This window comes from Acomys minous, assembly GCF_964271855.1.
Source record: "Acomys minous genome assembly, chromosome: 14".
Classification (NCBI taxonomy): Eukaryota; Metazoa; Chordata; class Mammalia; order Rodentia; family Muridae; genus Acomys; species Acomys minous.
The window spans coordinates 104,377,799-104,404,940 of record NC_140496.1 but is presented as its reverse complement, the minus strand read 5'-3'; the positions used below and the strand labels follow the sequence as shown (position 1 = coordinate 104,404,940).

Sequence of the window (27,142 nt, the reverse complement as noted above, 5' to 3'; positions counted from 1 at the left end):
TACCTGTCCTGTTTGGTTTTTCTGATTTTTGCCATCTGTCTGCATCCAAGATCTTCAGGAGATCTCTCCTTGTCAATCCTGAGTTGCAACAGTTTGGATAGACTACATACCTTTTTTCTTTTGCTACATATTTCCTGCCTTCCACTTTGGAATTAGGACGTTTACTCCCTGGTCTAATTCAGCAGTCCTTTCTAAAATCCAGTGCATATTAGCAGGTGTGCTACTTGTCTCATTTTAAAAAATTTAATCAATAAATCATTACTTAATCTATTTTATGGAGGTATTATATTTCCATTCTGTGTTATGATCACTATTTAAAAATTATTGTTAGATATTTTCATAATTATTTGACATATGGATTGTAAATGACAGGTTTCATGTCATAATGTCTAAAAAAATTTATTGTAGTCCAAGGGATATACATGCCGAAGCACCATCAGCCCCTGATTGCAGAGGCATCTCCAAGACAGTCACCATATCTACCAATATAACCTCAAAATCATACTTTCCAGAATTTATGGCAAAAACCCATTGGAATTCTGAATATGAATCTATGGCATGGTATGTATATTTCAGGTCCCAAAACTTTGCAAAATGGAGTAAGAAGCCACTGTACAATCTTGTGCCAAGGCAACACCAAACAGAATCTGCATTTGTACTTTAGTGGATAGATCTTCATCCAGTAATTGAACGTTGACAATGCTTACATTATCTAATTTGACCACACTGTCCTATAGCTGACGCCTTTTTATTCAGTATCCCAGTGAGCTGCCATTCAACAATTTCTTTAAGCCTTTTGGACTTTTCTCTTCTGGAATGACCTCTTTTGGTATTATTATAAGTTCCAGATTGGATTTCTCTGAAGGTTCTCTATTTTGATTCAAAGATTCCTCCAAACTCTGTCCTATGGCCTTTAATTTAGCATCTAATTACTCAGTCTGTTCTTTCTCTAAGTCAGTCTTATACTGATCTCACCCAAAGAGGATTTGCAAAACTGAGGTTGTCACTGAAGAAATTATTTGTTTGCTAAGAGAAACAAACTCAAGTGGAATCCAGATGTACCAGGACACCATGTATTTCTCCATTTTAAACATAAAAAATAAACTTGAATCTCAAGACTTCTTCCTAAGGACCTTACTTACTTAGACCGAGCTTTCTTTCTAGACCTTATCAGTCCAGATACTTGAGTGTTCTCAGGTTGTCTTTGGCTCCTGCTTCCAGAGAGAGGCTTTTTTTTTTCTGCCTCCCTCACCTGAGGCTGACTCCTCCTCACTCTGGGAAGTTATTGGAACCACAAGTACTTGCTCTTTTGACCTGCATGAGTCAGGTCAGATAGAGCCTCATGTCAAAACGGATTCAGCTTCATGCTTTGTCTAGAAAAGTCTGGCTTTAAGAAGGTTGCTTGTGTTAAGGCAGGGGCTTCCTAAAAGACCTGCTTCTCTGGAGTTTGTATCAGTTTTTGTTTTCTTCAGCCTGCTTCTCTGGCAGGGATCTGTCTTGTCAGGAAGCTGTGAGAGTCTGCCTTAGAAACTTCGGCTGCTCTCTTAATAATCAGAATTACAAAATTGCTACATAGTTTTGTTTTCTATGTATGTATGTCCAAGGCCAAGTGGTACAAAACTGTGTTTGCTTCTCGATTTCTCTCTTAACCTGGTTATTACATAAATAATTGAGACTCTATTATTTTAACAAGCTTCCAGCCTAAGTACTGAGCAGTTATTATTCTATTCTTAAGCATCTAAGCTAATTTGGTTTACTCCCAACATACATCCAAGAGATACTTTCACTTTGTGGCTTTCCTGCTCCAGCACCTCTCTCTCCTGGGCCCTCTTGGACATCTGCCTATGTCTAAATACACTACCTTCTCTTTAAGCCATCCTCCCCAGGCTGGCAGCAAGTCCAGCCCTATTCTCTCCCCTGCTCAACGATTGGCTGTAAGCTGCTTTATTGGCATAGCAGGGGACAAGTGAAGAGTAGTATTTACACAATATTGAGACAGGAGGTTCTCAGAACAAGGATTGCAACCAGAAATGGCATGGAAGGGTGTACAAAAATCAAGACAATATCCTTATGCCTACAAATGAACTTTTAATAAAAGAACAATTCAATCAATATTTAGCAAATATATCTTAATTTCTTAATATTTATTAACATGTGTTTATGTCCTGAAAAGCTATGTTGATGTCTGGCTACGAAAGCTGAAAACTTTTTACATTATATACATTGATATTTTAAGACTTAAATATTTAATATAAAGGTTAAGACAGCCAAAGGGTGACTACTCCAACATAGTCCTAGCAATAGCTACTTTCTTGATGCAAAAAAATGAAAAAAAAATTAGTATGTCTAATATATAAAATCATGAACATTTTATTAAAAATCTTTTAAGGGAAAGGGTTATGTATTAGACAAAATTTCTTTGCTGTATTTTGAGGGTAACATTGAATTGAACGTAGAAAGTCTCTTATCTATAGTGTCACCCTCAATAGTTCGACTGCCAGTTAACTAGAATTTAAAAATACTAAAATAAAAATGTAAAAATTCAAGTAGTAATGTATACATTGCATGCCACTCAGAAAAATATGATAAAAATTCAGTGTTATCTTACTCTGGGCTACCAGGATGTAAATCATCCATCTACTTAGAGCAGTACTGTAGTCCTAACTAGTTAAATGCCTATAGCTATAATTGATTGTCACACATCTGCCATAAAATCACAATTTGTGTGGTCAGATAACCTTGATACAGTAGATTAATGTTAGATTAAAATGAATGTGTCATTCTCTCATAGAAAGTGAATGTTACATGAAAAAAGAAGGAATTTGATAAAATAAAAACCTATGATGATATTATAATAGAGTCCACATTCCAATAATCTTTATTAAATATATTATTTTATTTTATTGCCTTATTTAAAAATTAAACTTTATCAGATTTTATTGATATAAGAGACACTATTGTATATTGTATCTAAATTTAGTACTATTGGTGGTTTAAATCAATCTTGGACTGTAAAGCCTACAGACAATGTTAAACCTCTGGGTAACTCTGACCTCTTTTCAGTGAGGTAAATTAAAAACGCAGATCATAAAATCTACCCTTAAGAAAGTTAAAACTGTTGTTACTTCTCTGCACACAAGATATGTAGACTTTAATTAGATACATTTTAATCCAAAATTTTTTTAAAGGTTTTTTTTTTCCGGCACAAAACAGTGACTTCCTGGTAGAATGTTCATGTCAGAAATCTACAGTTTTTATTTAATTCAACCACTCATGAACCATGATAGTCAAGAAGCAAAGCAAGAGAACCATTTAAAACATAACTTCCTAAGATTTGCAGGACTCAGTATCCACTACAAAATTATTTACTGTGAGTTCCCTTCTCAGAAGAAATGATCAGCCTTTTAAAAAAACTATATTTTATTAACTTATTCACATTACATCTCAATTGTTATCCCATCCCTTTTATCCTCCCATTCCTCCCTCCCATTTCCCCTTACTCCCCTTCCCTATGACTGTAACTGAGGGGGACCTCCTCCTCCTGTATATGCTCATAGATCAGCCCTTTTTTTTTTCAATCTTCAAGATATTATTGACAATGAAACCAACAGTGCCTCACATCTCTGTTTGCATAGTAAGTATCAGAACTTTCCCATTCGGTGATTTTCTGGCAGTGGAATCATCTTTAACCCCTTGATGTGATAGCTTCTATCTTTTCATTCATGAATATTCCTAAGAGTACTCTGTACTGAAATATCCTGTTGTATTCTGCCTCATCTTAATTGGTGAATTTATTAGCTTTTAAGAGTAAAGGTAGTTAATAGCCAGATTTTTTCTACTCTCTTAAAAGTTTTGATAGACAAAGATGTTCATAGAAAGTATACTCTTGGAAATTTAAACATAAATTTCTTAGGTATTGCAACTGTTAGAGAATTCCATGACAATTAACTAGGTCCATTATATTTAGAAGCATTAGATTATAGTGTTTGAGGCTGGTCCACAGAGACTTTACAAAGTTAAATTTCTGTGACTACTAATGTGAATACTAACTGCATGTTAAAGCTTATATTAAAAAAAAAAAGAAGAGAGATAATTAACTTGACATCTTCCCTGTTGAAGTTATCCCACAGTGAAATATATGATGTGGAGTCTTGCAGAATATGTCATGTGGGGTCTTGCAGAGTCTGTGTTGGAATATAGGTCCTAGCAGAGGGTGGCCAGGTCTCAGTGATTTCTACCTTATTGAAAGGGCTTCTTGCAAGATAATTAATAAAAATGAAGTAATGTATAACAGTTGCTTCCACCTCTTGGAAAGGGAAATCACCAAACCCATGATTTATTAGGGAATACTGAACCCAGAAAGAGTCAAGGGAAAGTAGAGATTCCATGCAATATGAATGTAACCTGGCTATCAACTGGAAGAACTGGGACGCCATCACGGATGGAGCCTCATGCAGAGACAAGGAGAAGCAGGCATAGTAGACACAGTATGGGCCTGAGGTTTACTCTGAGTGAGAAGGAGTGTTTGAACTTGGTTATAGCTGTTTGTTTTTCTCTCAATTTATTTATTTATTCATCTAGAATACTGATCTCAGCCCTCCTCCCAGTCCCTCTGACCCCATCCCCCATCCCTTCCCACATTTTTCCCTCCTTTCTCCCCAGAGAAGTGGGAGGTTGCCCATGGGTCCCAACCTACTCTGGCATATTGAGTTGCTGCTGGATTAAGCACATCCTCCCTCAGTGAGGCTAGACAAGGCAGCCTAGCCAGGGGGATATGTTATGGCTGTTTTTAAAGAACATATTAGTCTTTGGCTCTTCTTCCTTTAGTGATAGTATCTGTGTCCTGATTCATTTTTTCAAGCATTTCTCCAGTGAGTGTCACAGGACACATTTGCTTTAGATTATCTGAATTCTCATGCTCTTTCAATCTCATAATAACCTGCTATAAGAATTCTACTTGCATGTCTGACACTTTACTTATTTGTCTCCACAGACTGACTGTTGACTCTATATTATCACATTTATTTTCTAGATTTGATGTGCATGTGGATTCATTACAAACTTTAAATAGTCTGACAAATACTATTTGTATGTGTCTTCTTGATTGATGGACTCAGTTTTGTGAAAAGCTATCAATTATTCTGATGAGCATTCATTATTCAGAAGTCTACATGAATGCCATAGACATCATCTCATTGAGAAAATGTACTGCATTTATGGAGAAGGTGACGTATATGTGACTGGTGGATGAAAGAGACCCAAAACATACTGTGTTTCAGCTAAGCATGTGATCATTATTTTAAATGATTTTTCCTGTATCTTTCGCTTCCTTTTATATTTCTAATGGCTTTATGATGAACCCAATCTTGTATATAGATGATATTATTACAAAGTTCTTAAGATATCATAAAACTTCTATTCTTGCATTGCTCAACCCTACTCTAAGTCCCATTTATTTATCAAAATAAAAGCAAAAAAAAGTTTATTGTAAGCATTCGGTGAATTTTTTATGAATACATTGAGAATCAAAAGAACTATTTTGTTTTTATTTTTACATATTTTAGCCTGTGCATTTATACTGAGGAGTTGAGGCCATTGATGTTTAGAGATATTTATGACCAGTGGTTGCTGGTTCCTGGTTTTTGTTTAGTTTAGTTTTGGTTTTGGTTTTTGTGTTGTTATTTTCTTTTAATGATGCTAGTGGTAGAGTGTATGTGTGTGTTTCCTTTACTTTGGCTTTCTGGATATAGGGTTATTTATTTCCTTTGTTTTCCTGGGTAAAGTTACCCTCCTTAGTTTGGAGTCTTTCTTCTAGTGCCTTCTGTAAGTTTGGATTTGTGACTACATACTGTTTAAACTTGGTTTTGTGTGTAATATTTTGTTTTCTCCATCTATGGTGATTTTGCTGTGTATAATAGTCTGGGTTGGCATCTGTGGTCTCCAAGTGTCCATATGTCATCTGTCATGGCATTCATCGTCTCTGTTGAGAAATGGGATATAATTCTGATAGGGTTGCCTTGTTATGTGACTTGGCATTTTATTCTTGCTGCTTTTAATATTCCTAAGTTCTGTATTTTAATGTTCTGATTATTATGTGGTAGAAGGATTTATTTTCTGTTCCACTGTATTGGGAGTTCTATAGGCTTCTTGTATATGTATGGGCATTTCTTTCTTTAGGTTAGAAAAGTTTTCTTCTATGATTTTGTTGAAAATATTTTTTAGGCGTTGGAGCTAGGTGTCATCTCTTGCTTCTATTCCTATTATTCTTAGGTTTGGTCTTTTCACAGTGTCCCAGGTTTCTTGGATGTTCTGTGTGAGAAGCTTTTTAGATTAACATTTCCTTTGACAGTTGTATTGATTTCTTCAATTATATCTTATACCGCTGAGATTCTGTCTTCCATATCTTGTATCTCGTCAGTGATGTTTGTGTCTGTAATTCCTGGCTTCTTCCCTAGGTTTTCCTTTTCCAGGATTGTCTCAGATTGTGTTTTCTTCATTTCTTCTATCTCAACTTTTTGGTCTTGAACCTCTTTATTCATTTTCTTCTCCTGTTTGATGGTACTTTCTTGTCCTTCACTAATTTCTTTAAGTGAGTTGTTAAATTCTTTTAACTCTTTATTTATATAATCCTGTCCTACTTGGAGGAATTTATTTTCTTTCTGTGAAGTCTCTATCATTTTTATAACTGTAGATTCAAAATTGTCCTCTTCTGCATTAGGTGTCAGAGTATCTATCGAGTTGCTGAGGTAGAAAGGCTACTTTCTGGTGATGTCAAATGGCACTGGGAATTGTTGCTTATGTTCTTACACTGACCTCTTCCCATTTGATGTCTCTGGCATTAGCATATTTCATGGTCTCTGATGGTCTGAGAGTTTCAGAGTAAGTGTAGACAATGAGGCTTTGATCCCTAGCCCAAATCATTTCCTGACTCTGCTTGCTTGCTGTTTGTGACCCAGGTGGGCCTGGCAGTGGTGGGGCAAGCAGAAAGGTGTAGGAAGAGAGAGCTGTTCTGGTGGCCCCTCAGGCCTCCTTGGATGTAGAACAATGGACACTCCAGTTCAGTCTGATACCAAGAGCACAGGCGCTGCATGCATTGAGATGAGTGGCTAGACTTTGGAGACTATGTATAGACATACAGGAATGCAGGGATTTTCTGTGAATTAGATGGGTATCCAGAGGCCAGGCCCACCCATGCTCCTCACAATGCCGACCCCTTTAAACTGGAAATCACCAGCACCAGTATTTTGTAGTTCTCAGTTTGGTCCTTAGGTTGCTGGTCAGTCATTGCTGTCCTGCTAATCAGACAAGGTGTGTGATTGGTGCCTTTGTCTTGAATCCTCCCCTAAAGAATCTATTTTTACATATTTTAACAGTAACTGGACCAGTCTGAGGAGTTCAATGACTTAAATATATTTATGTCAAGTACTCTGCATATTTTAAAAAGAATTTAAGATACAAATGATAATATTCATAAAAATTCAGAAATGATATGAAATATTAATAATTTTGATACATTAATAATTTTGAAACATTAATACAATTTGATAAAAGAGAAATTATAGAATAAATAGGACTAAATAAAGTTTTAAATGAGCAACTGGATTTACTATATTAACATTGGACTTCTGAGGCTGCTGAACATTTAATTCATCATATAAAAAATATAAATTATTCCCAGCCAACTAAAATACCCATGATAAGGATGAAGATGAAGAAGATTATGACAGTAGTATAACAAGTGAAAATGGCGATTCTTCTGAGTGGAAATAGAGATTGCACTTGCAGCCTGGCATTTTTGTTCATGTATTTTAAAACAACTTTGATATGGATTTACAGCTCCTTAATCCGTGTCCTAAGGGTGATTCTAATAATTTTGTAGGGAGCTGCCAAAAATTAGTTATTGTTCTGGTAATTGTGGCTAATAAGAACAGAGAATTTTTGTACATGTCCCAAGAAAATTATTCTAATTAAGAATGTCTGAATTTGTGCATCTCCTTAGAGATTAATTTATTCATCATAATCATTTAATCACTTTTCTTTAGATAATTAGATATCTTCTGGTGGAGATGAAGAGCCTTTATTTCCCTTAGAATACAGAAGCATGTTTTAGCTGCCAGTAGTGAAACTGGGCCATGAGCTTAAAACCTTAGCATGCAGCATTCCTGACGGCATCCTGGTTAGGGCTGGTTCTATAATTGTCCAAGTAAGAGCAAGATTCAAGAAATATTTAGAAAAATTTATTAAGTTGATTTTCAAAAATTCCAGTGGCCTAGTGAGTAGAAGTTATTTCTTATTTTATGAGTTATTCAGAAAGTAACATTGTAGAGATATACTTTATAAGCAGGATCAGTCTTTTTCTATTTTTTCTAATGAGCTAGATTCTTTTCAATTACTCCGAATGAGACACCAACATTGCTGTACATTTCAAGCTCTTAAAAACAAAGAATATAATAATGGCAGCATACAAATAAAAGGTGGATGAATTCTGTTATTATAAAAATGTATAGCTAAACAATTAGAATAAGCTAAATCATATATATATCCTGATCTCCACAGTCAAATACTCAAATTAATAAAAAGACAAGATATCAGCGGCTGAGGAGAAGGCTCAGTAATTAAGAGAACTCGTAAGTCTTACAAAGGACCAGGGCCTGGTTCCCAGTAACCACATGGCTGTTTACAATTCCATAACTCCACTTCCAGGCATCCAGTTTTCTTCTCTGGATTCTCCAGGTACCAGACACACACATGGTGCACATATATACATGCAGGCAAAATACTCATATACATAAAAAATAAAGCTTAAAAAGATAGGTACTCAAAATGTATTTGAGATTCTTGAAAAAAAATGTGTCAAACTTGAATAACAAACCCCTTCCTTCCTAACATGCTAATATGCTAATGGAGAAGAAACAGTGCCAGCGGCCATGATAATGAGCATTCCTCTATAGCAATTCTTGGGCTTTATGTGTAGTTTATGTGCTGTATTTGGTCTTTACAATAACCCATTGAAATGACTTAATTTTATAGATCAGGGAACTGAATCTAACAGCATTTAATTAAGGATTGGATCCTGGACAGGAAATCACCCTTTCTGATTCCTAGTCCTGCCCTGTTAGCTACCAACCGAGACTGTCTTCCATAAGCAAAGGATGGAAAGAGATTACTACACATTTTATAGAACACCAAGGCTTACAAATGTAGAACTAAATTGAAGACTAAATCAAAGGAGAAACAGAATACTCTGGATATGACAAGGAGAAAATGACATTTCTCGATTTTCTCCCCAATACACTGATAAGTGGTAAGATGAGGCCATGTGTCCTTGCACTAAGAGCCATTGTCAATATGACGTATAACTGCCAAAAAATATTTATTTTTTTCTGAGAAGTATCACCATTCCAGCAATCTTAACTAGGAGTGTCATTTAGCAGGCTTATGAATAGGAACATTTTATAGACAAAGCTTGTTGACCCTGGCTGGGAGAAAATGCAATAGAAAATCCTTCCTGCCATGAACACTGGTTATGTGCAGACATCTCCTTACTCAGAAGATCCTCAAACTGAGGATACATCACTTCCATCTAAAGTGATATATGGTTTACTTAAACCAGAACTCAATCTCAATATAATGCATTAAAACACAAATGCATTGCTTAAATGAATCTTTGCTGTTTGTCCCTCAACACACATTTCCTCTCTGGATCTGAACACTGATGTGAGGGGGTAGAAAATGGCCTTGAAAATTTACAAATCAGGTAAGTTTAAAAATATGAAAATGTTACCTAGGTTATTAAGTTGAACTATTACCTCCAGAAGCCAAAGTCAGCCCTGATGTTTTTTAGTAAGTTTTGCAAAAGTTATTGCTTTTTCAGTAGAACTTATCCAACAACTATGTAATTCCTAGGGCTGTTAGCAAACATCTATGAGCCATGGGAGGCCAAAGCAGCCAAAAGAAAAACCACCTGTTCCAAGGATACCTAACTGCATTGAGTGCTATCTCCTTAAGAATTCTCCATAGGGTCAGTCAACACTATCCCTGTTATTTTCTACAATGGGTTACATTATACTAATGCTTAGTACAGAGTTGTACAGAAAGCATAACATTGTCAGTTAGTGTTCAGCTAGTCCTTGTGAATCATTCTTCAACTCTCCTTCTCTTCCTCTCTCCACTACTCTACTATTTTTCATACACACACACACACACACACACACACACACACACACATTTACTTCTTTTGTGAATTCCTCGTATGTAGTATCTGCCTTATTTCATTGTGGCTCTATTGCATGTGGTATTCAGGTCACAAAGATATCTGGGGCATCAATTACAGCCATAAATGAGAGACACATGAACACTATCTGAATTTACAGATTCAATAGGTCCAGGGGAAAACCAAGGTAGATGTAATAAGTAGGATATTACTAATATTGATATGTACTTTAAAAATTATGAGTATGTCTTAAATATGTAGGAAAGACAGTTCAGGCAAGGAAAGTGGCAGGAAACAATGATATGTAGCAGGCAAATTGGGATCTACTGGAGGAAAAACAAGCATTTCACTTTCACCACCCACTTTGGTTAGGCAGAGGCAGGTGGATCACCATGAATTTGAGGTCAGGATGGTCTATAATGCAAGTCTAGCACAGCCAAGGATTACACAGAGAAACCCTGTCTCAAAAAAAAAAAAAAACCTGTCTGTATTATAGACCACTCAGTAAAAGCTGTCTATGAATATGGTTTAAAGTGAAAAAAGAAAGGAGAGAGAGAGAGAGAGAGAGAGAGAGAGAGAGAGAGAGAGAGAGAGAGAGAGAGAGAGAGAGACAGAGACAGAAACAGAGACAGAGACAGAGACACAGAGATAGAAAGAGAGACAGAGAGGGAGAGATAAAGTCTTCCTACTGCTTAGAAGTCCTTTGCCTTTGAATTTTGCAATGTGGGCGGATTAGCATTCCTTTATCCCACAAAGGACAAATTCTGGAGTCGCCCAATTTTGAACTATCAAAAGAGTGGTTGCCTGACTTCTCCACCAGAAATTCTGCTTTGTGTGTTCAGCTTATAAGAAGTGACAGCAGGAACTACTGAATCATGATGACGGCCATGGGGTGGGTTAGGAGGTTTGAAAGTAATTTAAGGTTAGCCCACAGGAATCAACCTCACATGAGACGTTCCAAAAGCAGTGTTATTAAAAATCGCACTTTTTCTTTCCAGTCACATAGAGAGGACCAAATGTAAAGTATTTGTAAATGGGAGATTGTTAGGTTAGGTGTAATGGAGACACAGCAAAGGGCACAGAATCATCCTTGGTCTAGCTGCCTAAATAACAGAGTCTGAGCTTAGTATGAGACAGAATATTTGTGTGTGTGTGTGTGTGTGTGTGTGTGTGTGTGTGTGTGTGTGTGTGCGCGCGCTAAATATGGGAGTCCTTGTTCACACATGTGGAGACTGAGAACAACCTCAAATGTCGTCTTTAGACATGCTGTTTACAGAGGGTGGGACCTGTGAAAATTTGCCTTCTATGTTAATACACTTATTAATATTGTTCCAGTCTTATTTTATAGCCATTCCTAGGAAGGACTGACTCTTTCCAGGAAGACTTCTCTATAATCTGACTCACAATCTTTCTGGCTCTTCTTTCCCTATGTTACCTGAGTCATAGATGCAGGAGCCTGGATATAGATGTTTCCATTGGCGCTCAGCTGCTCAGGCTCTTGATTTATGCATTTTTTTTATATAGTTGAGAATGGCAGGTATGGCAGGGGTAAAAGAGGGATAAGCACGGAAAGTGATATAATCATATTTCAATAAAAATAATGAAAACAAAAGGGAAACAAGTTGTGGTTTTCCATTTCTGACAAGTCTCTCAATGGCTTGGAGCCTACAATTACTTTAGCCTTGCCTTACAGCCAGTCTATGTCCTACCAGCACTGGGGATATTTATATAGATGTTTAGATGGTTTCTGAGTGTCCTTATCCTTACAAGACCGACATTTACATTGAGCTAACCCCGACTTGTAAGATGGACTCTGAAGGATGTCGGAGGCTTATGCTTGGATACATTCATTACTGCTACAGCTCTTATAATTAGCAACAGTCACAAAAGTACATGAAATTTCCATGAATATGACTTAAAAGTTTATGTTCTTCTTTGTAAAGTTCCATCACTATAGATAGTTTTATAGTATATCACTGTTCCATAAGGATATCAACTTGGAAAGAACATCACTCGTTTAGGTGGTGATGCCTACATTTTAGATATCTCTGTTGTCTTGATGTTTATAACCTCCAGTCCTCCTTCCCTCCTTCTCTTTATCCCCCTCCTCCTCTGCTACCACCACCTCACACCGCCATGTGTGTGTGTGTGTGTGTGTGTGCGTGCGTGTGTGTGTGTGTGTGTGCGTGTGTGTGCGTGTGTGTGCGTGTGTGTGTGTGTGTGTGCGTGTGTGTGTGTGTGTGCGTGTGTGTGTGTGCGTGTGTGTGCATGTGTGTGCGTGTGTGTGCGTGTGTGTGCGTGTGTGTGTGTGTGTGCAGTGTTTGTATCCTCTATGTAAGGGCTGAAACTATGATCAATTTGTCACTAATCCTTAAGAACAGATGTAAAGTACCTTTAAAATATTAGATTTTTTTTTTATCATTCTCATTTCTACTGATCCAAACTTTCTTAGACCTTAGAATTAAAGGGGCAGCATGAGTAAGACATCCCTAGAAACTTCAGAATGGAAGTGTAATAGAAACCCAGTAATCATTATCATTATTTCAAGGCCATAAATTATACATAGGTGACAACAATCACTTTTGTACACTTTTCTTTTTTAAAAATGATAGATTATAGCTACAAAAATAATGGGCTATATAAAATTGAAATATGATTATTGTTGCTTGTTAAACAAATTTAAAACATTGATAGCTCACACAAATTTTGTTATAAGTACTTGGCATAATGACAGCCCCATAATGGACACTCAACAAATGTTGAATGAATTGAATTAACATGGTAATAAAGTGAAATAAATGGTTGAATGATTATCATTTTGTCTGCACTTGGCATGCATGACAATCAAGCCTCAGAGTTCAAATTCAAATTCACATTCGAACTGCAGTTAGAGGTATTTAGAAAGATGACATCTTGGAGGAGTTTGAAATCATATTAAAGGAGGTACTTTGAAACAAGAACTTCATCAATCAGATTAAAAAACTAATGTTAGTAGTTAAGTATGTCAACCACATAAATGTGTTTATCCTCCTGAGGCATAAGTCTGCTTTGTACATTTTTTTATTAATTTAGACTGAGTTTGAAAACCTGTTTTATAAGAAGCAATTTTACATGTTGGCTTTTTCAGATAGTTATAAAACAAATAAAATGATGCGTTATTATTTACTAAGAACAAATATTATTTAAAAACTAGGACATAATTTTAGAATGATAAATTTTATACTGTTATCATGAAGATTTTAGTCAGTTGTTTTAATCCTAACTCATTGATAACACTTTACCCTACAAATCTAATACCTGTGATAAAAAGTATATATAAATCATATTCAACTATCTACAGAAAATACATAATACACAACTTAGGACAAAATATATATTTTGTACTTTTAAGACACCCATGGAGAACAAAGTTTCTAGGCTAGATAATTGCTTTTCATATTTTTAGACAACTATAGTCAGTCAACACTTGTAGGCAAATGCTCTTATTGTACTTCAGTAAACTTAATATAATGAATGCAGAAACTAATTCCCTAATGTAACTCATGATAGATATAAAGAGGTCAAACTTAACAACGTCTGTAAATAAAAAACTCTTGATAAAATGAAACATCATTCATTGGAAGATGATGGTAGAAAAATTTCCAAGTCATATATCTGAGAAGGGGTTAAATTCCAAGATATGTAACATCTCAGTAACAGAAACTTAAACTCAACAAAACTACATAAAGATTTGCACTGAATTTCTCACAGAAGGCAAGTTAGTGAGCTTTAGATAAATTAGCAAAATTTTCTTGCAACTCAGATGGGAATATCAATCAAAATACAGTGAAATATATGTTGGGACAATCTTCTCTCACATTGAGAAGATGTGTTCCTGTATTTTCAATTGTTCACTGGAAGACTTGCACAGACACAGAAGAGAGCAGGAGAGAGATGTGTGGAGCTAGAAGCAAGTGATGAGGAAGGACCATGTGGACAGACTTTTCTGGATGGGTTGAGCTAGAAGGAAGCGATGAAGAAGGACCATGTGGACAGACTTTTCTGGATGGGTCGAGAAGTCAGGCTAAGTTTAGACATCTAGCTGGGAGACAGCCCCAGCCAAAGGCCAAAGCTTTATTATTTTTTTCATTTTTTTCTCCTTTATTAATTTATTCTTGTTACATCTCAGTGGTTATCCCATCCCTTGTATCCTCCCATTCTTCCCTCCCTCACATTTTCCCCTTATTCCCCTCCCCTATGACTGTTCCTGAGGGGGATTACCTCCCCCTGTATATGTTCATAACTGTATAGAAGTCTCCGTGTCTTACTTAAACTGTGAGAAGGATCTGCAAAAGCTGCACAGTAGACATAGCTTTAGTGCCTTAGTGGCTCAGGCATAGAAGGGTATGGCAGAGTGATAAAAGTTCCAGCTACATAGACATCCTCTCAATAGATACAAAAAATAAATAGCATCACTCTACACCTGCCGTAATGACTATTATAAAATAACAAGAGATTAGAAGTGGAAAAGATGTGAAGAAGTTCAAAGAATGGATTCTGTAGTTTGTGAGTGTAAAGTGGTGCAGATATTATGAGGAGAAATAGCAAAGAGATGCCTGAAATGAAAAAAAAAAATAGAACCAATATAGAACTCATCATTTCATTTTTGAAATAGCATTCACAAAAATTTGTAAGTAAGTACTATTGTAAACCAATGTTGGGGCTACCATATGGATAGAAACATGGTTTACAGTAGCTGAGACATAAAAGATTCTTAATGTTTCGATCTATGTTGTGATTTAATACCACAATAGAGTTTTATACAGTGGCTAAGTTGAGGAAAAGTCTTCCAGTTGAGACTACATGAATAAATTTGGGGTACCTTACATAATGTGAAATAAGCCTGCCATAACAAGAGCAATGCTTCCTTAAGGGAGAACTCCTTTATTTTTCAAATATGATCTATGGAGTTTGCTCATGATATTCATCTTACGTCAGTTTTCTAAGCTTATGAAGACACTCATCTTCTCAGAATTAGCATATGTCCAGAGAAGTACAAACAAGAGGAGAGAGGAAAGATGAATACTTATATAAAGGCTACAAGGCTCTCAACCTTAAAAGCAAGCATGGCCCTCTGGCTATTCTAATATTGAGGTCAAGTTGACTTCTGTATATGTAATCACTGGAATTCTAAAATAATATATCTGTGGTGAGGTGCTTTGGGTCAGTTCTTAGGAGGTATCAAGCTGGGAGGAAACAGTTTCTACAACCTTCACCTTGTTGCTCTACCATCCACAGCCTTGATATGAGAACTTCATTCCTCTCAGGAGGAGCAGGGCTTCATTCTACTACATCTGCCACACAGCTGTTCCATAGCAGCTTCCCCTGATATTGAAAGGTTTCAGGAAGTCCCTGAAACTGATGCAATTCAGTATGTTTCTCTCTCTAGAGTAAACAATGAACACTGTTAAGGGCACAATCAGAGGCACTAATCTCTAAAGAAGACTCTGAAACCAGACCAGCTGCCAGGAAGAAGCAGAAACCAGCCTAGCTGCCTGGAAGAGGTTAAGATAAATGAAGTCACTGAGAAAGGGCCTCCTTCAACCTGTTGTGCTGCCTACATGCTGTTCAGTGTGATCCAGCTTCCTAGCTTCGTCATATGGGGTGGACTCTGTTGATGGCTGTCTTTGAGTCATTTTTGCTCCTGTAAGTATTTACTCACTCATATTCTAGTAAGTAATGCCAATAAAATTCACTGGTTCACCAATCAGACTTTATTGGTGTTCATACTTTGGCCTCTCATAGGCTCCATATCTGGGTTGAGAACACAGATGTTTTGTGTCTCTCCCCACAAAAAAGATATTGTCACATAACAACAGCCAAAGGCTGAAAGTGACTTTATGGTTTCTCAGGCTAGTGCTGGCAATTGCATTGCACGCACGCACGCACACACACACACACACACACACACACACACACACACACACACGAGTCAACAATGACAAAAAAAAAAGAAGAATGACAGTTCACTTGATGGGAATTGTTTTCTCTTTTATTTATGTTTCTGTTGCATTTTTTGAAAGAGGAAAATAAAGATAAAGGTCACGATGTCTGCATTAGTATGGATTGATATGGCTCAGTGAATTGAATCCCCAAATGAGAATTTCTAGAGTAGTTAAAATAGAGATAACTTTTTAACAGGGACTTTGATTGATTACTGTAACCTATACAAGCTCTGCCTTGGTGATGTGGTGAGGACAAAATGCTACAGCTTGTTTGAAGTGAGGAATGGTTTTTATAACGGACATTTTCTTTGTTTGTCAGACAGCAAGGAGACATGCGAGCTACTGAAAGACTTGATTCTCTGTGCCTAGAATTTATTTGTGCTTACTGACATAGAAAGCCCAGTTCTCAGATGAGGTAGAGCATAATTAAATCTATTGTCCCATGGTTATGAAGTTCAATTCAAATACAACTATTTTTCAATTACAAAGGGCATTGAGTAAATGCTACAGAGGCATTTGTTCCCGTATTTTCCTTATATTGAAATGTATGAAAACAGAACATTCTAATCCTTTGCCACTCATGAACACTTTTACATTCAAGAGATGCTTCCAGGCACATAAAATAGATAAACAAATCAAACATTTACAGATAATAAATCATAAAAACCATTTAATAGCTATTGTTTGTTAAAGATTTTTTCATTTATTAATGGTGAAAGCCAAACTTGCATATTCATGAGACGTGTGTCTGTTTATTTTTACATAAAGAATTAAATCATGTCAACATTTGCTACTTCAGAACACAGAGCACCTTCAAAAACTTTCCAGACCTGACTGACACTTTTCTGTCTGTTGTCATGGGAGTTCTTAAATATTAAATAGTTGTTTTTCACTTGAAGATTTATTTCCCATCATATATAATGTTAGATACATTGTGGTATCACATATTCATTTCATCCATTAGTGAATTCTCTGTTCTGCACATTAAACTACTTAGAGTACATGATTATCCCCAGTTATTGATGTGTCTGGCTTTTTGAAGTTCCTTGTCTTAAAATGAGGCCCAACCATACAAAAAGACTGATACACAAGTAAGGAATGTGAGAATGGGATAAATAATATTCTATAGAGAAGAGCACACAAACTGGTTATCACATACCAGATGGTCAGCCCAGAAAACAAATATGAGTAACATTATATAAAAACATGTGTCAGGAATAAGAATTTGTATGTTATAGCCAATAATAATCAAAGAATTAGGTTGGTCATCACAGAAGCTATCAAAGTAACAGTTAACAAAATGACTGCACAGGCAGTTGTATACAGTAGAATTGTATCTGTCTTTCTCCAGCACTACAGAAAAAAAGAAAGATTTACATCCTAATAATCTTGCTGCTTCTTTCATGCAGGGAATGTTTGTGCCTTTCTGGACCACCACTTAGAACTTCATTCATTAAATCCGAGCAAAAAAATCATGGACTAACCAGCTGAAGCTTGCACTATGTGGGTCAGACAACAGAGTTCAAATTCATTAACACAGAAAATATGGAAAAGCCACATTTTCAGTCTATAAAGCCATCCCAGACATCCTAGCTTCAGGATTGCCTATCTCTCTCTTGATCTTGGCCACAACTTCAGGAATTGCTGAATATTCTATTGCATCACATCTCCTGCTTTATTTTCTGTGCTTATCACGAGAATGGCATACAGCTGCTTCTTAAACTATATCAAACTCTGTTCTGTAGGCACAGCCTATCATGCGATCTATTTTGCAATGTAAAATAATGAATCTTAAAAGATAGATAGGGCAGCTTGACCAGTAATAACAGCCTGGCTTCAGAGAAGAAATGAATCTTAGGAAATACATCTAATCCCTCTGCTCCATTTTCAAGCAGGCTTCATATTACTCAGTAGATAAGATTTATCATTGTTGTACACACTAAAAATTATTGTTTATCTTATGGTCTATTTTAGAGCCTTTCAAATGCTTTAAAATGTAAAATTTATTCTCGGCAAGGTTATCTTCTTAAAAAACCTTGTTTACACATGAATATATATTAAAAATTAACTATGTAATAAAAGAACAGTCACTGAATAATAAAAGAATATTCAGTAATGAGATATTCCTCACTATCCTTTTATTATTTCGCCAAGTTATAATATACAGTCTCTCCTAACAGGCAGCCCAGTACAGTAGAAAGAGAGCTATCCCTGCATTAACACAAACATGGCTTCAAATAATCCTGGAAGATTTCTCTGCCTCATAACCTTGGCATAATCCATTAAGGTTTCAGAGACACCATCATCTCAAATGTCAAAGAGAAAAATATATCTTGCTTTTATTAATCACATTTTATTAATCTCTGCCAATGAGAATATCAGATTACCATGGATACATTTATAACACTTCAAATTTGATAAAAATGAGGCTCGTGTTATTAAAATCCATGAAATCTTACCATGGAAAACCATGAAACTCTGATATCAGATTCATAACGGTTAAGATACCCCCATTTCCATAGATTTGTGCAGCACATTAGGAGTGATAAAGAAAAAAAAATTAGATGCTATTAATACTCATTCCACCAAAAAGGCAAGTATAGGTTTTTCTTTTTAAGAGAACAGAAATGTATATCTTAAAAGGATCTTGTCTTTTCTTCTATTTTTCCTACTCCCATTTCTCTGCACTTCTTTTCCTCTTTTTAATTCTCTGCTGTCTTCCATCTCCTCCCTACTCCTCTCCCTCTTATTCCGCTTCACAGCCCGCTTCTTCCCTACACCCATCTGCACACTTTCCTGGTCTGCTTCTTGCTCCTCCTATACTAATAACGTCCAGGTTATACCCTGTGACCATATCTAACTCACCATCTAATAACTGAAACTATTAAAATCACACTGCCCCTGATAATCAAATGCAGAATAGGAACAATTTTCTAATTTGATAAATATGCATGGTGAAGCGTTTCAGCAGGAAAGAGTAGATAAGCTAAGCATGAGTAATTTGTTTCTTTCAAAGTTTACAAGTTCAAAAACGTCTTCTAATTTTCCTGCAAAATAGAGTATGTGTAGCGAGGACAGCACCGACAGTGGCTGTGCACTGTTGTTTGTGGAAAGGCTTTCGAGGGACGGACAATGGCCGTGCAAACCACCATCTTCCCATATGAAGCTATATGGCTGCATCACGTAGCAAAGTGTTGTAAGACTTTGAGATATATTATTGTTTTTTATTTATTTTTTATTTTTTTATTTTTTCTCCTTTATTAATTTATTCTTGTTACATCTCAATGGTTATCCCATCCCTTGTATCCTCCCATTCTTCCCTCCCTCCCATTTTCCCCTTATTCCCTTCCCCTATGACTGCTCCTGAGGGGGATTACCTCTCCCTGTATATGTTCATAGGGTATCAAGTCTCTTCTTGGTAACCTGCTGTTCTTCCTCTGAGTGCCCCCAGGTCTCCCCCTCCAGGGGACATGGTCAAAGGTGAGGCACCAGAGTATGTGAGAAAGTCATATCCCACTCTCCACTCTACTGTGGAGAGTGTTCTGTCCATTGGCTAGATCTGGGTAGGGCCTTAAGGTTTACCGCCTGTATTGTCCTTGGCTGGTGCCTTAGTTTGAGCGGGACCCCTGTGCCCAAATCTGCCTATCATAATGTTCTACTTGTAGGCTTCTAAGACCCTCTGGATCCTTCTACTTTGCCATTCTCCCATGCTTCTCTCATCTAGAGACCCACTAGAATGTATTATTGTTAAGATATCATTGCTTCATTGCTCATGGAGATGTATTTTTATCAAAGTTTGTAGAAATAACAATGGCTTCTTATAATTGTGGAGTTCAATTCATTTAAGAATATATTTAGGAAAAGATTAAGGAATTTGCACAAGAATGATTCATTAAAGTTATTGCTTAGGTCAATCAAAAGAGTTCCAAAAAGCATGTTATCACATTTACCCCACTATCAAATTATCTCTATACAGACTGTAACCACAAACCTTGAATGAGGAAGTTAAAGTAATTAATACTAAAAGTTATTATTGAAAGAAGTGCCTTCATTGGTGTTATTTTGTTTTGTGTCTTGTCTGTGTTCTTATTTGTATTTTGTGTTTCAGTTAATATGGTGCCCTTTGTTTTATTTGCATAGTCTATTAGATAAGCTCATTATTTTTTCTTATTCTAAAACTCTTCTAATATTCTCTGCAGGGCTAGTTTGTGAATGTGAATTACTTCAAGATACCCTGGGTATGTGGAGTCACTGTGTTCCCTTCCTCGGGAAAGCTGTGGGCAATGAAATATGCAACTGAAATTGGTCATAGCACTTCTCAAAATTAGGGATTTCCAGAATTTGCCAAGGATTGTGGTTTAGATGAATGTAATGCTAACAGCTTAGTATTATCATATGCCTGTGAGAATTTTAAAGATGTTAATATATTCCCAAATGCAAAATTGTGCAAGGTTTCTTTCTAAAATATCCAAGTGTTCAAATAATTTCATAAATGTAAACTCTTTATGAAAGTCATACTGTGGATAGAAGTGAAGAGGAAACGTAGTTGTTCCTTAAAAAGTGATTGCCTATTCTATATTAATAAATCATCTATAATATTTGGAGGCTATTATGAAATTTTATTATGTTAATGAAAGAAAAATTCCACTTTCTATTTTCTGTTCACATCTTCTGTGTGAGTCTAGAAATAGCAAGGAATTCATTCTTGACTATTTCCTTAGGTTTACTGTAATCTCTCCTTGTTATTTAAATATATACATATTTATTTTAAATTATTTTAATTTTGTGTGTGTGTGTGTGTGTGTGTGTGTGTGTGTGTGTGTGTGTGTGTGTGTCTACTTTGGAAGGGCTAAGCAAATGGTCCTGCTATGTTAGAGACAGTAACACATTTTGATGTGAACCTCTGAGAACATGTGTTGAGAGAGAGGGAAATAAGGCATGTATGCATGCTCTGCTTTATGGAAAACTATTGTACTGTGTTTAAAGAAGCAAATACCCAGAGGAGGTCAGCACCATCACAGCACCATCAGAAAAGTGAGATTATGTAAGGTGAATTTAATGCAAAGATTGTGAATTAGAATTTGATTTAGCCTCCCTCCAAAAAATAATCAAAATTTAAACATGTAAGGAATAAATAAGCATAATCCAGAAAAATCAGATGTGCCAAAGACTGCCATTGTCAAAATCCTATGGGAAAAAAGAAATGAACAGGTGAAAATACATATCACGCATCACCATAGATCTTGTAGAAAATCCTTACTGGCAATTTTTGAGGTCAAGCTTTATTTGTAAATTTGCTGTAACACTGAATTATTTTAAGGGAAAGGAAAGATAAATTGACTGCTTGTTTAGGAAGAGTAAATTAATATATATTTATATATTGTATATAGATAATCTATGTTTTATAGATTTAAAGGCATTGTAAGAATGTTCCTTGGGTCATAGGGGTACACTGCAGGCTACAGAAAGGGAAGCCTGGTCACCAATCCACCTATGAAACCCTTAATCTACAATATGTCCTGCCTGAAACGTGTGTGGGGGCAATGGTGGTGCAGAACTGTGGGAGTCGCCAACCCATGTTTTACTTGAGGCCTAAAAGGGATCCCATGCCCTACACTACCTGGATGGCAAGGAACCCGAGACAAGATAACTCAGAAACCTAGCGTAGAAAAAAAACACAATTGGTACACACACACAGACACACACACAGACACACACACACACACACACACACACACACGAGCAAATGCAGAGGCCTACCACCAGAAATTATGCCATTATGCAGAATGAGATCTAAATGGGAGGTCTCCATTAGGTTCCCGCACCTCAGAACTCAGGGAACCAGGTGGAAGAGAGGGAGCAAAGACTGTAGAAGTCAGAGGAGGTGGAAGATACCAGGGGAACATGACCCACTGAATCAACTACGCAAGGCTCACAGAGGCTCACAAAGACTAAAGTGGCAACATGGCGTCTGCATGTGTTTGCACAAGGTGCTCTGGGTGTGAATTATGACTGCCAGCTTGGTGAGTCCGTGTGATTCTATACAGTGGGAGCCAGTTGGTCTCTGACTCTTTTTCCTGCTCTTGGGACTCTTTTCAGCAACTGGGTTTCCTTGTCCAGCCAATAATGTTCTTAGAAATATTCGAAGCATTGTTCTTCAGGGAACTCTGAGCTATTGTATTCACAGACATAAGTTGATCTAATGCCAGACCATGCTTCCTCTAACATTAGTTTACATAGGGCAGGAATACAGAGTTGGAAACTGTATATATTTTTCAAGTAAATGCTAGATGTTAAAAATTATAGAATGTTAAGTATTCATCTGCATAAGAATAAACATTACTGGATTTGTGGAGATCAAATACTCCAGAGGCCATTAGTCATGTAAGAAAGTGTATTTTTACAGGGAGAAATTCATCAGATGTGTCTAGTGGCTTTCCTCTTGGCTCTTTCCTAGTTTTCTCAGCAGCTTGAGGCCTTTAAGTTTTCTCTCTGCTTCCTTTGTAAATTATTTTTGAGATTACGATTAAGTCACATTGTGGGTCCATACCCACAGAAATACAGTCTTCTCAGAAATCATGTTACTTTTCTGCATAGTTTTCAGGCATGACCATTCAGTAAACATAGTAAGAGCTAGGTGAAGGGAGATGACTGTCTCCAGAATGTCAGAAACTATCTATACCCATAATGTGTCACCTGCTTCCTTTTATATCAAAAGTCATTCATGTTATGATCACAAACCTTTACAATGGTGTTTGCCTAGTACACACAAGAACCAGAAAAGGGCTCAGTTGGCATAGAAATGGAGTTACAGAATATTTTGAGCTGAGATGTTGATGCTGTAACCCAAGCCTGGGACCTCTACAAGAGTAGCCACTGCTCTTAAGCTCTGAGCCATATCTCCAATCACAATCAGCACCAGCCAAAAAGGGGGCACATAATTCAAAGAAACAAAAGGGTGTGGTGAAAAAGTATACTTTTACATTTATGGAAGATTATCTTTCACCTAAGAAAATTCACTCAGCAATTATTGCTTGGATCTTGTGAAAAATGGCTCCACACCCAGTGTTGCTGCCACCACAGTTTCGTTGTTGATATGAAGCAGAACGTGCTATCACCTTTTCACTGGAGTTTGCCTCAGTGGTTTAAAGGCTTAGAAATATACAGAGAAAGGTGTTTGTGATTTTCTTAAGTGGTTTACATGCTAGCCCTTGAAAATCAAAACAGAAGAGAGAAAGTAAACAAACAAATAAATAAATGGCCCACAACCTGGGGGAAAATGTTGTTTTTCTGTCTTTTTCTCAGGGCTGAGTAGTCTGAAAACACAAGGAGTTCTCATTTTGCGTTAGAAGAAGAACACTTGCTATCCTTCACATGGTTAGAAATCTAAACACTGCCTAAGACATAGCTCTCATTTCACACTTCAGAAATGAGGGAAACCATCATTTTATCCCCCTGTGGCTGGAAATAATGGGTCAGCCTTGCAAGTGTTCAGCTTGGAAGAGATTTCAGATTTTCTACCATATCTTCTAAACAGAGCCATCCAAACACTACGTGATCACCATTAAAAGCCTCACCTTTTTATCAGGATGTGTGGAAAAAGACAAATGAAAAAGTTGTAAATGTGTTAACTGTTCATAAAATGCTAATTGACCTTTGAGGTTACAGCCAGTATTTCCTACATCCATAAAGAGCTAGGTGTACTCTGCGTGGCTATCTAGCTGCAGATACATGGATTTTGCAGTCTTCATTCCCAGCTATGTAACATGTACAGTTTAAATAATTTAGTCAGAAGACAGCATGGTGAAATCTAGCATATAAATACAAATGTTTACAGTAATGATCCAAACCACTCCTTATTATTCCTTCTGGTTTTGGGTCCTGGGGTAAATCCTAACTTGTGTTGACTTTCCCTCTTGACCATTATTAACACTGATGAAATCTGAGAAGGTATTATCCTCGCCTACAGAAGATGCGGTTTTCTTAGTGCAATCTTCAATTACCGAGAAAGCTAACAATGGGAGAATAGATGTTGTGATATGGATGTTACATGGAAACAAAAAACTATTGCATGAAATCGTTCTGTCTGGGGAACCATTTGCTTGCCTTAGTGACCTTGGGCTGGATTCTTCTGTTTTCCAAGCTGCCAGGTTGTCACATAAAATTCTACCACACAGGAAGGATTCAAGAATATCATTACATTTTCTGTAACATACTGTAGTGTTATAAAGTGTATTTCATTTTAAATATACTTAAAATGGATGCAAACCATAAAATCTTCAGTAAAATAAGGGCTGTCTTTATAGGAATCCAAATTTTTGTCTTATAAGGACAACTGGAAATTCTATATGGGAACAATATAATAGGTACATCTTAACATTATCACCCACTGCAATTTTTAATTTAATACACATAGTAGTAAGATAGGATGTTCCATCCTACTGTAAAGACGCTTGTCCCACTATGTATATAAAGGCTTTATTAGTAACAGCCAGGAACTGGTACCATCCTAAACATCTCTCAACAAAAGAATGGATAAAAAAATGTGGTACATTTACAGAATGGAGCATTACAGAATGGAGAGTGGAACTGTTAAAAAAAAACACAACAACATGAAATATGCAGGAAAATAGAACTAGAAAAAAATCATCCTGAGTGATGTAACCAGGCCCAGAAAGACAAACATGGTATGTACTCATTTTTAAGTTCATATTAGCTGTTAAATAAATAATAATCATGCTTCAACCCATAGGCCCAGAAAGTTTAAGTAACAAGGGAGGCTAGGGGTAGGTACACATGGATCTCCCTGGGAGTGGGAAATAGAATATATTTTTATGGGTGGACTGGGGACATGTGGGGATGGAAACAGGAGGAATCAATTGGTGGGGATGGAGGGATGGAGTATGGAGAGAGACGATTGGATTGGACGCTATTTGGAATGGTGCTGTTGAAAGTTCCTGCAGGTAAAATTTCCAAGATTCTACAATGTTCATGCTAATGAGAACTTGTAGTAATGGGGTATTTGAAGCCTGAATGGCCATCCTCTGTAACCAGGCAAGGCTTCCAATGTCGGCACTGGGACACCAACCCTGGCAAAAAACCTTCCACCTACAGTCTATCCTGCATATAAGATGTTCCTATGGAATTGAATGGATCATCTATAACAGGAATAGGTTATACAAACCATATCACTACAGCCACCAATGGTCCTATGGTGTCTTTGATCATGTAGAAATAGAGTTTACACTCAATTCCAACAAAACTGATTAGCATTCCATGAAAAACATTAATGTTTTCAACTGGCACACTAACATCACTAAATAGCATCTGCTCAGACAGATAGTAGAGGGTTTTAAGAACAAAGCAATAGCAATGAAGAGTTTAGACTTACATTGACCTAGTGAAAGTTAATTCCTGCCTCCTTTGAACTTCATGCGTACTCTCCTCTAGCACATGGTTGCAATTGCCCTTTGGAAGAGCCCTTCTGAGACAGATCACACTTGTAATGCAGACAACGGAAGCACCTTGTTGTCAAGTGAATGACAGGATACTGTCAGGAGGGCCACTTCATGACACATGTGAAATTAATTTGCCACGTTGACAGAATCTTAGAGGTGCTTCAGCATGCAAGGATTTATTGACTCAGACTACCCAATGATGTCGCACGGAGATGAGACGCCCACAACATATACCTGTGGATAGAATTGTGTGCAGTCCTTTCTCACAGCAAATGGAGACTACGTCTCCTTTGACATGCCCTTTGATAAGACAGTCACTTCTTTATGTGAACATGTGGACAAGATACATTGTATTTCATTTTTCTAGTGAGAGACTGAAACTCGGGCCAAATGATTAAGGAAGCCAAGCTACTGCAGCTGACTGCTTTAGCAAATGGATTTGTGTAGCTGCCACAGTGGCAAATGGCACTGAAAAGCACACCCACAAAAAAAGTGGGACAGGAAAAGTGCTGGGCAAGACACAGAATGATTGATGGCTTGCCTCTTTCACTGGGTGCCATCTGGTAAAATCTACAAGGAGATAAGTGAAGAAAATGTAATGCTTAGAGTTCGCTAGTTTTATGAAATCAATCAATGTAAGAAAACTTAAAAGTGACGTGTCAACTTGCCCTCTCAGAATCCATCCCTTTCCCTATCCTGTCAAAAATATTTTTGGTAAGTAAAAAGAGGTCTTACACCATATGTGTTTTAATATGATAATCTTTAGAGTTCTTCCTTTGCCACTTGAGGAAAAAGAAAAATATATATACTGCATAGACTGTTTCAAAATTCACTTGGGAAAAATATTCAGGACAAATGGCTTCCCATTCCATGGTTGGCTATTTCATTATCCATGTTCAAAGCTATAATTGTAATTTAGAGTGGAAAACTAATGCTTCATGTGTACTAATAAGATGTATATTTTATATAGAGAGCCTGAAAAAGTTGTATTGTACATCTCATTGCTACGTCCTTCAAATGAGACAAATGTCACAATAACTTGTACATTTATCAAATTCTGCTTTAACTCATGATTGTTGAGCAACCTCCTCCTTGTCTCCTTCACTTTCATGGACTAAGTGGAAAGAGTATATGTCTAGACCTAAATGTACTATTTAATATTCCTATGTCATTTGAAGTAAATTAACACCAGGATTTGTTCTATGAAACATCATCAAACTGTATTATAAAATGAGTACCCTAGAGAGGCAATATAAACTGACAAAGAGGTCCAGCATGCATTCCATATGAAAACATGAATCATTACAGATGAAGAGAAAGTTGTGTCTACATTTCCATAGGATTTTGCATAAATTTTCACAGTAATAGGACTTTAAAATATTCTATGATGTTTCTCTTGTAGGTCAGGTTGCAACAATGTTTTAAAATATACTACATTAGTCTGTGCACAAGTTGAAAATTCACATGGGTTAGAAATAGTATAAAAT

General features: G+C 36.7%; 1 long non-coding RNA gene across 1 annotated transcript in view; it reads left to right on the top strand.

Moving 5' to 3' along the window:
- Nucleotides 1-18,146, top strand: part of LOC311582823 — a 58,898-nt gene extending 40,752 nt beyond the window's left edge. The window contains exons 3-4 of the long non-coding RNA XR_014774257.1: nt 15,642-15,898; nt 17,607-18,146. This is a non-coding gene — a long non-coding RNA (uncharacterized lncRNA). The remainder of the gene's footprint in view (nt 1-15,641; nt 15,899-17,606) is intronic.
- The last annotated feature ends 8,996 nt before the right edge of the window (nt 18,147-27,142 follow it).